Genomic DNA, 15,052 nt, shown 5'->3' with positions numbered 1-15,052 from the left:
GGAGCAGAGATCATTAGCCTGCCATAAAGGTAAGTGAAGGGCCATAGTAAATAGATAGAAGAATGTGTTTTCATTGGGTCACGACACTGTAAAATGTTTTTCATCCATGTGCAGAATGCAGTAGAGGGCTTTTAACTCGGATACAGAGCACAGCAAAAGATGATTGGCTCATTCATAGTTAATGTAGCCACAGCAGCCCTGCATCCTCCACCGCCACTGAGACATATAGAACCTCCATCTTTCACTGTCTCAGAGCCCGGCATGAGTCTCCTCCTCCAGTGTTGCACATTCTTGACAATTTTTCCTTAAGCTCTGTCAGAATAGGAGTGTGGAGGATCCTTGGTGCTACAACAGGTCAATCATCACAACGATGCACTAGCTAAGCAGGCTAGAAGATGCTAGGGATAGGAGTAAGGTGAGTCATAAAGATGACGGGTGAAGTAGGGTACAGATGATCTGACAGGTTTGATATAGAAGGAATGAGAAAGGGATTGGGTAATGAAAGGATGAGTAAAAGGTCCTGAAGAGGGTTTATTCTGGTGTTTGGTCAAGAAGAATGGGGAGAAGAAGTCTGGGAGGAGATGTCTGAGACATGATAGAGAAAAAAAAAGAGGGCGGATTTCTCACAGATCTTGCTGGCACTCTTAGTCACTCAGTGTATGAAGATGATGTCTTACCCTTGTCCTTCATCAAAATCCTCTCTGGGGAAGCTTTCTCATCTCTACTCACAATGCCTCCTTCACACAAGGCATCTTTCCAGCTCTCAAGACATACCAGACTCTTCATCTTTTTAAGAAATCCACACTATACCCTGAAGACCTGGCCAGCCTATGGCCTATTACTAATAGGGGTGGGCGGCCAGCTACGCAGACGGAGCGTAGCTGGCCGCCACCCGCCTCCCTCCCGCCCTCCCTAAATACTTTGAAAGAAAGAAATGAAATAATTTTAAAAGCACTTACCTTGCCGCCGCTGCCCGCCGCGTCCCCGGGGCTCACTTACTTCCGTCTTCGGTCTTCCGTACTAATGCGCATGCGCGGGCGGCCGCGCATGCGCATTTTCACGAGAAAATGCGCATGCGCGGCCGCCCGCGCATGCGCATTAGTACGGAAGACGGAAGATCGCGAGCCCCGGGGACGCGGCGGGCAGCGGCGGCAAGGTAAGTGCTTTTAAATTATTTGATTATTGTATTTCAAAGTATTTAGGGAGGGCGGGAGGGAGGCGGGTGGCGGGGCTGGCGGCCAGTGGTGTTTGCGGAGTGGGGCTACGCGGAGTGCGGAGGTGGGCGTAGTTTCTCGCCCACTTCGCGTAGCTCCGCGAAGCCCCACTCCGCGAACTCCGCCCAGGGTTAATTACTAACCTACCCTTCATCATCATATTCATTGTAAAGGCAGTCTATGTTCAACTCTATGTTCATATCAACACCAACCAACCCGCTGCGCAGCTACCAACCCTGCTCCAGATAACGCTGCAGCAAAGAGACAGTTACGTTCCATATCAGAAATGCTCCGTGGATGTCAAAGAATGATAAGCCCTCCCACTCAAATTGCTCAATGTCTGAACCACCTTTCACACCATATTCCATCCTACCCTCTTCCTCACACTGCATTCTCAACTGGGATTCACTAGCAGCGTATTTCAGTGGTTCTCCTCCAACTATCAAACCAACTTCAATTTACTCACATGTACACCTCTAGGTCAAAGAACCTACCTGTCACCTTCTTAGTATCTCCAGAATTCATCTTACCTCTCATCTTCTTCATCCTCAACATGGAGCCCCGTGAACTCTATTCACTGATAAAAGGACTAGAATTTACAAACATGTCAATGACGCACAACTCCACTGAAAGTTCTCCTCTCTCCAAACACTCAGCTTCTCGGACACTGCTTGTATGTCATCCATAGCTTAATGTCCAGAATCCACTTGAAGTGTAACATCACCAAAATAGAATTTCTATTATTTGTCAAGAACAAAAAGCAACAACTAGTCCAAACCTCGCTCAAAAATATGGACGAGTTCACTTCCATGGCATCATCAGGAAGAAAAGATAGATAGCCAGGTACCACCAATCTAAACTAAAAAAAAGAAAGTGGTTTAATAACTGCCATTCAAGTCCTCCTTCTGTTGCATCTTGATGGGGTAAACATCATACTCCTCTGTATCCCAGAATCCTCATTGGCCCATTGTGGGGCATCCTGCACTCTGCAGCATGTCTCATCAAGTGTATTCCACTCCAATGCACTTCTCCAGGCTAACCTTGCAAGCCTGCACCATCATCATCTACAAAACCACCTTGACCAGCACCCCTGCTTATCTTAACCGCATCCGCGCTCAGAGAATTCTGCTCGCATGCTCAGATTTTCAAAATCCCATGCTTCATGACGAGCTGGGCTCGGCATCAGCGTGCGAGGAGGCTACGCCATGACGAGCCCAGCTCGTCATGAGCGTGGAAGGTGTTAAAGACAAGATCACCATCTCTGATGGTTCACTTCATGCATGCTCTCTGCCAAGTCACCTTCAGACTGGGGACGCTTGTATTTTTACTTTCCCTGCCGTGAGGGCAACGGCTCCTGCACCAGATCAAGGGAAACGCCGTGACGGGAACGGCAGCTTGTAAACGCCGCAACACCGCCTACAGCCACCGGGGGCCATAAACTACACCTCCCAGGTGCCCCGGTGGCCAAGTCGCGTCCCTGACGCCAGCTTTGCGCCCGGAGGCGCCAGAAAAGAGAGGAGCGCCGAGCGCTCTTTGGGACGCTTGTATTTTTACTTACCCTGCCGTGAGGGCAACGGCTCCTGCACCAGATCAAGGGAAACGCCGTGACGGGAACGGCAGCTTGTAAACGCCGCAACACCGCCTACAGCCACCGGGGGCCATAAACTACACCTCCCAGGTGCCCCGGCGGCCAAGTCGCGTCCCTGACGCCAGCTTTGCGCCCGGAGGCGCCAGAAAAGAGAGGAGTGCCTCTCGTCACGCGAGTCGCGCGCGGGAGCAGCCGGGCTGAGCCCGGGCAAAGGGCGGGCCCTCTTAGGCCCTCAGAGGCTGGAGGAGGCTGGGCTGGGCCCGAGGTCCTGGACAAAATCCCGAGTAAGTAAAAACATATCCACGATTGTCATTAAGTTGCTATATGGCTTCTGCCACTGTAAGCGCTGCCAATACTGGGCTGGATAAATCCGGGAGTGCACTAAACAGAACACTGGATGACTATTTTTCCAAGACTGCTCCAGAGAGTAGCAAAGAATTATCACTTGCAGAAAAGCGGGCAGACAGACGTCGCTCAATTGAACGCATTAAAAATAGGACTCTGTCCGAGCCCATTTATTCTGTAACCCTGGATAATGACATATATAACACTTCGACAGACAATCCATCCCCAACTGCTAGTGTGCCTCTATTGCTCAAGGAATGCTTGGCACCTGCTATTTCACCAACGCAAACTGGGATTGACTTACAAACTGTGGGCCAAGATCCCCCCAGTACACCCAACCCCGTAGCAACTTTGATTTCCCCCACTATTAGGCCGGGGAAAGTAGTAAGAGGGAAACAGCAGAGGACACTGGTAAATAAAGTACATGGGCCCCCACCCCCTAAAAGGAGACGAACAAAAATGGACACAAGTAAGTCCAAGCTAAGCCATTCCGAGTTTGGCAAGAAGACCAGCATTGCATCTACTATGACAGTGGGGAAGTCAGTTGGAAAGCAAACAACGGCAACTGCCTTAACCCCGACAAAATCCATAACACCACCCTCACCATTAACCATATTGCCTGATACTACCCCCACCCCGATGGAAGAAGGTCCTCAGACAATCTTTCCGAAGGATCTACTGGACAATATTGAAATGATTGTACGGACCTATATGCTAGCTCTATCGGACAGATTAAAGGGAGTGGAAACAAGGTTGGGGAGGATTGAGCTGGATCTGACAGCTCTTGGGCAATTGGAAAGGCCACTAAGACCACAGAATGTAATACAGCCCCAAAAAGCCACACACACAGTCTGCACCCCCTCTACCGTAAAAGAAGCTGTAAAAGCTACTAACTCAACTAATGATAACAACATGGTAGTAGTTAATGCAGCTGCCCCTAACCACCCAACTAAAGGTACTCACCCTGCTAGTCAACCTCCTAAAAAAACTGACCTAAAATTTCAACAATCTGTTAAGAGTAAAACTACCGCAATACCAAGTATTACGGATACCCTGGCCAATATTCAACCTAGGGATTCTACCAGTTTTTCAAACTGGTTACCTAGTGTTGAAGAGAAAGAGGTTGGTCATGCAAGAGGGGGTCAGGGAAGGATACCACCTACGGAACTCCCACCGGAAGCACTACCATATGTAGTGGTGCTTACTGGGGTTCCCGAGCTGACAAGTGGCAAGCGGGAAGGTTACTTTCAGTTAAAAAACAAGATCATGCATTGGTTATCATTGTACAGACCGAAAGCTAACCATGTAAATGGCGAAATTGTTCATGTACGCCGTTTGTCCTGGCTGGGTAGCAGAACAAAGGATATCGGGGGGCGACATTGTAGTGGTAAATTTTAGGGATAGGAAGGCGGTCCAATATATATTGAATTGGCCATATGGCAACGAAAACAACTGTGTAGTGCCACGCCCATTAACCTACTTCTACCCTAGAGCAACTGTATTCCCTCCTCAACACTCATCCAGACTCATTCCATTTAACACGCAATATTTGAATGCAGAAACACCTAGGAACCCTGTTCACTTCCAACAATTTGTCCCACCCCCCGCGTTCCATGGGTGGAACACTGTACCAACCAATCACAATATAGGAGGAAATGGTAATATGTCCAATCTTATCCCATTTACTCCCTTGGAATTGACAAATAGGTTTGAGGCATTCAGTGGTTTGGAAGAGTGCGATTGATGTTTAAAGAGCAAGGAAGATAATAGTGGTACTGAAAATGTCCTATGTACTCGGGGGTGTATTGTGGAAAAAGGATTAGGTTGTTTGAAGCCTGGCCCAAACATTACTGTTATTTGTGATGATATAAACAAAAAAAGATCGATTGTTGCATTACCTATGGTGTCTTCAGAGACAAATGAGGACCCATTTCTGTCTGCTTTGAGCCTAGAAAGAAGAGACGCTGGAGGGGTTGTAAATGCACTGTGTACCTTGGGTCATGACCACCGAATAGAAGGTGATAGCAGTCCTATGGAGGACACATGTTCTGTTGTTGATACAGCCCCAGATAAAGTGAATAGGAGTACAATACCAGTTGCTCCTGCAGTGCTCCATGACACGAATAAGGGAATTCCCCTGTTCTCACTGGTCTCATGGAACATTGCGGGGGTGCGTGCAAAACTGAACGATCCCGACTGGAACGCATATATAAATACTTTCGACATCTGTGTGTTGCAGGAAACGTGGGCTACAACACAACTGCACAGGGTTGGCTATAAAACCTACCAAATAGAGGCTGTCCCTTCCCCGAGAGGTCGTGCTTCTGGAGGCCTCTTAGTGTGGGTTAATGTTTCCATAAAGTTAACTATCAAAATGATTAACACCGACTCTCCAGACATTCTTTGTCTGGAAATAAGAACAGCGGATAATAGGACATTTCATTTATTTAATGTTTACAACAGCCCCCAATCTTCCCACAAGGAATCCATATGCATAGGGAAGTTGGAATCGCTTGTGGATTTACTAAAATCAGAGTCTGGTGTTATTTTATGTGGAGACTTGAACTGCAATTTTGAACCTATCACAGGGATAGCCGCACTGTTTAAGGAGGAGGACATTGCCAATGCAATTCCTGCCCTGAGCAAGAGTTGTATGGTTGCTGGTACAGCATTGGCCTTACAGATCACACGCTTCCTGACCTCACACGGTCTGAGAGCATGTAATGGACGTATGCCTTCAGATAGCCCAAAAGCCCCTACATTTAAGAGAGGTAATTATGGGAGTAAAATAGACTATGTTATTGTCTCCTTTGACCTCTGGCCTTTTACAGTGGATCTAAAAGTCAAAGAAAGATACGAAAGTGATCACTACCCCTTAGAAATGAGTTTTCTACTAAGCTTGGTTATGGAGCCTGATTACCGGGAGGGAGATCAGAGTATAGCAACCTCAACCACCACCGATAATATTGTTCTTAGCAACAATCGCAGGGCGGTCAAATGGGCATTTGTGTTAGAAAAAGAGGACCTACTGACTAACATTTATAGTGCTTTTGCAGATACCCTGGACCAATATTGCCCCTTTAGCTGCTCCCCTAAAGAATTTTTTGATCTGCACAAATCCCTTTTCAGCAAATTATTAGAAATGCTTACTAAGAAACCAAAAAGAGGTGCAGGTAGGACTAGTGCAAAACCTTTAGGCAAACCTTGGTACAACAAGGAATGCCGCCTTGCCAAAACTGCACTGATTAATGCTGTTAAAGGGGAAAGCCCATCAATAGTTAGAGAGCAAAGAAAGGTCTATAACAAAATAATATTGAAAGCCAAATCCACATGGGATGAGGAAGTGTGGCTCAATATGTTAACAGCCGCTAAAACAAAGGATCAGAAACAATTTTGGGAATTGGCAGCTAAAGAAAATAAACGAGAGAAAGGTTCCAGGGAGGTCTACTTAGATGAAGACACTTGGGTTAAGCACTTTTCATCATTATATGCAGCCAAAACCTCGACCGAGGCAGTTAACGATGTACCGCCCCCTAAAATACCAGCTAACACTCAGCAGGTAGTGTTTACCTTACAAGAAACAGAGGCAGCAATTATTTCAATTAAGAAAGGGAAGGCGCCAGGGCTCGATAGAATCCCCGGTGACCTGTACCTGTATAGCATCGAAGTCTGGGCACCCTATCTAAATCATTTATTTAACATGATTACAGCCAGTGAGCACATTCCAGATACTTGGAATGGCGCAGAAATCATCACCATTTTTAAAAAAGGGGATCGTGGTGATCCAGCGAATTACCGCCCCATTAGTCTTTTAGATATCACGCAAAAAATATATGCTAGGCATATTCTTAATAGAATAAATTCATGGATGGAAGAGGAGTCAATTTTATCTAAATATCAGGCGGGATTTCGAAGCAAAACTAGTACTATAGACCAAGTATTCAGGCTATGCTGCTTGTATTGGAAGTAGGTCATCATGCGCAAAGGTCATTTGTATGTGACCTTTGTCGACTTACGAGCAGCATTTGATCTCATCCCACGAGATCTACTTTGGGAAACCCTGAATAGGCAAGGGCTGCCTGGCGACTTATTAAAACTAGTAATAGGATTGCACCGGGAGAATTACGCTAAGGTTAGATGGGGCCCAAATGGGGAGCTCACACATCCAATCCCAATAAAAAGGGGAGTGCGACAGGGCTGCGTCCTGGCGCCCACCCTATTCTCCCTCTATGTAAATGACATTGCAACCTATATGCAAGATTGCGATAATGATTCTCCTCGACTGGGAGGGGAACGGGTTGCGTCCCTCCTCTTCGCGGACGATACAATCCTAATATCGCAAACGCCTCATGGCCTACAGACCCTTTTAGACAGGTTCCAACAGTACTGTATTAATAAAGGATTAGAAATTAACATAAAAAAAACAAAATATATGGCTTTGAACCCGCACAAAACCTTTAAAAAGAATCTAATGTTGAATGGGCAAAGACTGGACTACGAGCACAGTTTCACCTACCTGGGGGTACTGATGGACTCCGCAATGGGCTGGGGCCCACAACTGGAAAAATCTAAATTGGCATTCAGACAAAATTGCTTCCCAATTACACAGAGATATAACAAAAGTGTAAACAAAGCAGTTACTCCTGCGATAGAGCTTTTTAGATATAAGGTACAATCCGCCTCCCTGTATGGGGCAGAAATCTGGGGTCCAATATGTAAAAAATCTTTTGAAGTATTGGAAAACAAATTCGTCAGGGGACTACTAAAAATTCCAACTAACACCCCCCTGATACCCCTATATCTAGATCTTGATATCAAACACACAGATCAGCATGCTATATTGAGACCATTGCTGATGTGGATCAGATTATGGACAACCGTAGAACTATCTGACTACAGAAATGGCCTGAAGGAAGTTTTAGAGTTGGATAGAGATAATAAGATTTTTTGGTTTAAGCACGTGAAAAACTGGCTTACCAAGCTCGGATTAGCACATTTTTGGAACGAGCCGGAAACTCTAAATCCAAACTCCAAGAAAATTGTTAAACTAAGCTTCTGGTCATATGTGAACTATAATTCTGTGTATTCGAGAACCCATGGCCCCCTTACTGATAAATTTCTACTGGCAAAAAATGAGGTTCTATTCGAACAATTTCTAGATGAAATCCAACCCCCATTGGCAAAATCCCTATATCTAAAATTTAGGTATGGAACATTGAGGTTAAAAGTAACTGAGAAAAGATGGGGGAAGTCTGACAAAGAGCATTGTACTTTGTGCACCGATAACCAAAGGGAGGACATCTTCCACATATTGTTTTTCTGCCCTAGTTATGACAAAGCTAGGAAAAAATGGATAGTCCCCCTGTGCCGCAATCTTGGTACATCTTCCCATAGGGAAGCGGGCAGAATCCTAACTATGGACACCAGTCAAGTAATTGTGTTCGGTATTAGTAAATTCCTATTGTCCACCTACTTTGTTAGAAGGAAACTATCTCTTCCATTTTAAATTAGACTCCCCGGAATCATGAACAAAGCCAATGTATAGCATTTTAAAATTTTGGTGTAAACTCAATTTAATGTTTTTTTAACTTTTCTACTCTTTTTAAACTATTTTAATATTTATTGATACTGTGCCAAACTGAGTTATATATTATGTGCTCTATTGATGAAATATTTGCCAATGTATTAGATTGTTGAATTGTAGAAGTAATATAACACTAGGGTGCCCTTGTGATGAAGATTTTACAGTTGTATGTCTTATAATGTATCGTATATTTTATTGTATCTTTTATGTTGCAATGCAACGAAATAAAGATTGAATTGACTGGCCACCTTCAGACTGGAGACGGAAAAGTGTGCACAAGAAAATCAGGGCTTCTCCATTTGTGCACCCAGAATCTGCAAAGACATTTCTCTATACATCAAGACTGTTCCCAAGCCTTCTTCAACTTCATAAAGAGCTAAAGACACAACTTTTAAAGACCACCACATCACATTGCAGTAACAATACTTCTGCTCTCTGCACCAGCCCTTCCAATGACTGGATAAATTCTCTCCAGAGGAGTAAGAGCTAGCTAAACTAACCCACAGGGGGGCTCATTTCCGTTAGCTCGCCTCCCTTGACCTCTACAAATTCCTGTTGTAAACCTGCCATCTGGTTGGAACACAGGATGTGGGGGTAGGCACGCCTGTCATTCCTTACTGATCTGCTCTCTCTTTGAGCTCAGCTTGATTTACCCAGTCCCCTCTGCAGGATCCATCCTCCTCAGCTTCAGTGCTTTCTCCATCAGATAACATCTGCTCTAGCCAGGCCACTTATCACCTAATAAAAGAAGCCTGGCTAAGCCTTTCAAGGCTGACCAATCTGCAGAGACCATTAGAAGGCTGGATTTTGGCTTACAGAAGAGACATTTCCATAACGTCCCTTCTATATTAGTTTTGACAAATTCAACAGTGGAAAGTTGTTGCATTTATCGACGCCAATCTTTTAAGTACTTGAATATTATTTAACTTATTTCTTAGCAATATTTATAACTAAATAATATATTGCAATTGTATATATTAGCCTATGTAGCTACACTTCTAAAATTGGGAAAAATGAAACAGGCAAGTGTACCCTCACCACGGCATATAATCATCTTTTATAAGGCCCCTGCTTATAGTTGCATGACCCCCCCACCCCCGGGACACCACCAAGGGGAGACCCTGGAAGTACCTAACATGTAAACACAAGGTAGATTATCACTTTTAAAGTGCCATACCACCAAAGTCGAGTTTGCACACAATTTTACTTTTAAAGACAGTCTTCAAAGCCAGGGTGTCTTTAGAATGACAGCATGCACTCAGCAGTGCACACATGCAAGAGCAGGAAATCTGCTTGCCTCTACCCTTCGATGCTCTATTATTAGGGACTTTTAGGCAGTTTGCAACCCCTTGCCCTAATATATACTAAAGACTTATAGGGTCTGTCAATACCAATTGTAAGGGTACCCTATTACATGTACCCTTTTACACATAGCACTGGCCTTGGGCCTGGTTAGAAGAGCCCAGGGTACAGTCAGAGTCAGTTAACACCAGTATCATTCAGCAAAAAAATGCAGACATATACATACCTAAACACATACATAGACAGAGAGTAGGGTTATGTAGTAGGCTAGGAAATCAGGAAAGAAGATCAATAGGGCAGCAGAAAATTGTGGGCAAATAAGAGTTTTCTTGGAGAGAGTACAGACTGAGAATAGTTATGGGGAGGGCCGATGGGTCGCACAGGTGAAATTGGTAGAGCTAGATGTTTAGGCGGAAGAGAGCTTTGACAGAGGCTTAATGACGGGCTCAAGCAATGGAAGAAGGTTTGGTTCGCAGATTGAGAAAGTAAGGGTCACTGGGAGAGTGTTGGAGGGCAAGAGGATCAAACGCCCCAAAAGAACTCTATGTTCTCAGTCAGCAATGCTGTTAATATTTACCCTCACCAAACGGAAGAAATGATGAGGTTCAGCCTGCTTGGTTCTTGTGGTCAAATACTGGAAAAAATCTCCCACTTCCTCTCAGATGCATCCCCGAAAAGAAATCTTTCTGCAAGATTCTGAAAACTCACTCATTTAAGCTGTAGGGTATGGGAGAACCCCCACTGGTCCTTTGCCTCAGTGACGGACACTCTAGAAGTAACTGTCATGCTCCAAAAAAAACCTAATTCATTCATTCATTCAAGAGGAGGACTGAGAAGAGTGGGAAACTGAAAAAGTTTAAACTATATCAATGCTGCTTCAACTGCAGAGTGTGCACTATACAAATGCTGATAACATAACATAAAGCAATGTTTTTATGGAGCTGGGTAGAGAAGGTCAGAGAAATGAGCTGACGAGAAGATCTTCACAGCATCTTCACAGCATGATAGTTAGGTTTTGCCCACCTACTCAGATTTTTTATAGTCTGGGACAGCCAATAAGCCTAAATATCTCACAAGTCCAAAGATTTGATGGGTCACCAGTGTCACTGCTGGATTGATATAATTCACATTATACATTTTTTAAGTACTAGGTGGAATTAGGGGTAAACACCCAAAACAAGTTACACAGAAAATATTTATTTGTAAGGCCTCACACAACTTTATATGTTTAAATATGTGCCAAACGTATAGCTGTTAAAGTAAGCGAGTGTGATTGTGAACAGGGGGCCAGTGGAGCTCTTTGAGGTCTGATGTGATGTGTGTGCAGGGTGGGAGCCTGAATGTGAGTCTGGCTGCTGCGTTTTGTGTGCATTCCACGTGTGACAAACATATTAGAAACATCCCGGATTAATTCAACTGTGATACCTATAACTTGCAATTTGTAGCACAGCTTGGAAACAGCGGGAGGCAATCACTGCACAGCTCTTCCTCTGCAGGGGATATAACCTTTACTTATTAAGCTTCTGTAGGAATGCAGCATGAGTGATGCCAATGGTCTACTTTACTAAGGACATAAATGAACATTGCGGCTGGTGCAGCTGACATTCAGACATAGGGGGGCGTAGGAAAGTCTTTTATTCAACAGTGCTGTGTACCATGGACCTTGCATGAAGAAAAACTCTGTTATATGGACTGGAGTTTACCAGGTGACAGTGATGGAAGTCTCCGTATGTCAACAAAGGTGAATGTTTAAAAACCACCTGTGCTTTGTTGAGTTTTGATCCATCCATGAAGCCCGTGGCTGCTTCCTTGGACAGATTTTAAAGTTCCCTCCTAGTCCGATTCTTGTTTTGGAGTCCTGAAACTAGTGGAGTACCAAAGGTGAAAAAATCACAAAAGCAAGCAAGAAAAATCAAAATAACATTTGAAGCTTACCTCTCTTTGCAACTCTTTGCAGCCGCTTTCCTTTTTAAAGAAGATAGAAGTATCGCCTGTGACCTGTATATATATGTTTGTTAAAGGTTGGGGAATGGCTCAGACTCCTCCCCTTGGTTGAAAGTTCATATTTGCATTCAATTGTCTCAACTGTGGTGTAACTTCATTCATGGTTTCTATTCCTGGGAAACTGAAAGTTTTCATTCCCAGACCCCAGCCCGGTCTTGTAGCTTAGGGGACCAATGCAACCACTGCAGGGGTCTGTGCTTGACCTCATGGTCACAAGTTCAAATCCCAACGTGTCTTTCATCCTTCTGAGGTTGATAAAATGAGTTGGATAACAATAAACATCCTATTATTCAGCGCCAAGATACCAGTTGCAGTGAACATGAGCCTTACAAATACACTATGTTATGAAACCAAGGGCCCTTAGATATCTCTTTAAGCACCTGCATTGTGTGAAGTGAATTATTTTCTAAGCTGTACTGGCTGCAAGTAAAGCAAAAACTCAAAGAAATAGCGGATCATATGAATTCACTTTACACACCGGGAATGCAGGAAACAGGTCCTTTGTTCTGAGCTGGGATACCCCAGCCCACCGTGAGAGTGCTCCAGACATTCACTTGCATTTTCCTTTTTTTTTCTTCTTTACAGCATCTTTTTATTAATGAAGTCAAGCAGAATAGTAGCATTACATTACCATTTATACATAATTCGTCATCACTTTGTTACATCATATGATCGGCTTTAATCTTTTACACATACTTTGTTATGTCGAGTTATGTCTCCTTTCTTTTCCCTAGTTCTCTTCCTTGTTGCGAGGTTGACTCCAGGCCGGGTTGTCTCCTCTAAGGGGGGGCTTGCAGGGGTACCCTCTGTACTTATTCCATTTGTCCCAAACATTCCCCCATTTCTTTGGACACCTCCTGCTAATATAAACTGCTTTTTCAGCTATCATACACCAGTCCATATCTCGCTTCCATTCACTTCGGGTCGGTATTTCACCCAATCCCCATTTACAGACTATATTTAATTTTGTTACAATCAGTCCCAGGTCCGGTCTGCTTGTCCCAGATCAGAGCCTCCCCATACATTTAAAATACAACAGTTCGGAGCTAAAGTTAGTTCCACTCTTACAACCCTCATTCGCCTGCATTTTCAGTTGGTAGTGGCTATTTACCGCTGCTATCTACATGGCCTCTAGTTAAATAGTGAAAATGATTTACTATTTGGCAGGCAGCATTGACAATAGCATAAAAAACTCAACTATTTACCTGGCCGTGGCTAAATATTAGATTCTGCTCTGTTTAGCTGGGAGCCGCGCAAATAACAAGGAAACTTAACTGTTTACCTGGCCACTGGCTAAATGGCAGTGGTTTTGTATTATTTGACAAATCAATTCACTCATGACTCAGCTGCTGGCAAAGAAGCAAACATGTACAATTAGGCCAGCAGCCATACAAATAGCAAATTAACATAATTATGTGGCTGTTGGTTAAATAGCAGAAATTAACTATTATTTGGCCAATAGCCTGGCAAGTACCAAAGAAATATCAATATTACCAGGCAGCTGGATAAATAGTAGAAATGATGTACTGTTTTGCAGGTGGCCATGTAAATATCTTCAAACTAAACTTAATTATTCTCTTGGTGTCTGGCCAAGTAGTAGAAAGTATGCACAACCTTGCCAATAGCTATGCAAATAGCAGAACACTATTTATCCGACTGCTTCTAAGCAGCTTAGGGGCATATGTATCAAGCACTTTTCCTGTTCCCAAACGGGCCGATTCTCAGAATGGGCCCGTTTGCGAATGGGAAAAGGCATTTTGGGATGTATCATCCCAAAAGGCCATCGCAAAGTAGAGAGTCGCAAAACTTGCGATTCTCTTTTTTGCGATTGCATTTAAGGAATTGCAAATTGCGATTCCTTAAATGCAATGTAGGAAGCACAAAAAAATTGTGATTTGGCCAAAGGAATTACCCCCAACTTCAAGTTGGTGGTAATTTGCAATTTCTGTGGAAAATGCAATTTTGTGCATTTTTCAAAGTGCCATGTGGTGCACATACATGCTCCTAGGGCATGTATGTGCGCCACATGTGCACACATACATATTTCAGGGGTGCAACTGGGTGTCCTTCAGACACCCTTGCAACCTTGAAATTGCATTCTCAATTTGTGATTCTCTAATTGGTAATTGCAAATTGAGAATGTCTTCCCATTCATTCCTATGGACCTCCTAGCCCATAGGAATGAATGGGAAGGTATTCCTTATTTGCGAATCTCAATTTGCAATTCGCAAATAAGGAATATGATGGATTCGCTAAATATTTAGCAAATCCTACATACATTACATTTTGCGATTCTCTAATTATGATTCTCTAAAAATCACAAATTGAGAATCGCAAAAGTCTTTTTTGATACATATGCCCCCTAATTGTGTTTATTATGCTTTGTGCAGATTTCAATATGTACTTACATGAGGAGTGAACACAATTGGCAACAATGTCATGAAAGTTTCTGATGTAATTCTATTGAACTTAGAAAACGTGGTTGCAATTTCTGCACTTTTTGAGAATGGAATACTATTTTGTAAATCAACCTATGTACTGGGTTGTCTGTTCAGAAGAAATTAAATTGCAGGAGGTTGTAGAATAACATGCATAATAATTACAGAACGGGCTTGGAGAGCCCAGTACGATTCTGAGGCTAAACTAATCTATAAATCCATGATGAAATCCTATCATGATTTAATTCTTCAGGGCAAGAAATGCTATTTTGCCAAAAGAATTGAGGATGCGGCAAACTCCTGCAAGGAGATTTTCTCAATTGTTAGAGAATTTACCATCCCGCGCTCAATCTCAGCTCAGGACGACCCGGCGGAGACCTGGGCCAACACCATTGCTAATTTTTTCACCACCAAAATTAGGCAAATTCAGGATTCTTTTCCTTTGAGACCAATGGACGACCCGCTGACTCTGCAGATTGAGACAACTCTTCTGTCGATTTCAGGCCCAGTCCTGCTAGACTTCCCGCCCCTTACGGTTTCCGCATCCTTAGCTTTGATGAGGAACCTTAAATCGGGC

General features: G+C 43.7%; 1 protein-coding gene across 1 annotated transcript in view; it reads right to left on the bottom strand.

Moving 5' to 3' along the window:
* The window catches only part of LOC147734792 (interferon-induced protein with tetratricopeptide repeats 5-like), a 32,849-nt gene extending 20,861 nt beyond the window's left edge, over positions 1-11,988 (bottom strand). Inside the window, exon 1 of the mRNA XM_086953062.1 lies at positions 11,969-11,988. The gene's annotated coding sequence lies outside the window, so the exon portion shown is untranslated. The remainder of the gene's footprint in view (positions 1-11,968) is intronic.
* Between the last annotated feature and the right edge of the window lie 3,064 nt (positions 11,989-15,052).

The sequence above is a fragment of the Lissotriton vulgaris genome, chromosome 1_2 (genome assembly GCF_964263255.1).
Source record: "Lissotriton vulgaris chromosome 1_2, aLisVul1.2, whole genome shotgun sequence".
NCBI classification, from domain to species: domain Eukaryota; kingdom Metazoa; phylum Chordata; class Amphibia; order Caudata; family Salamandridae; genus Lissotriton; species Lissotriton vulgaris.
This window is presented reverse-complemented; position numbering and strand designations above follow the sequence as displayed.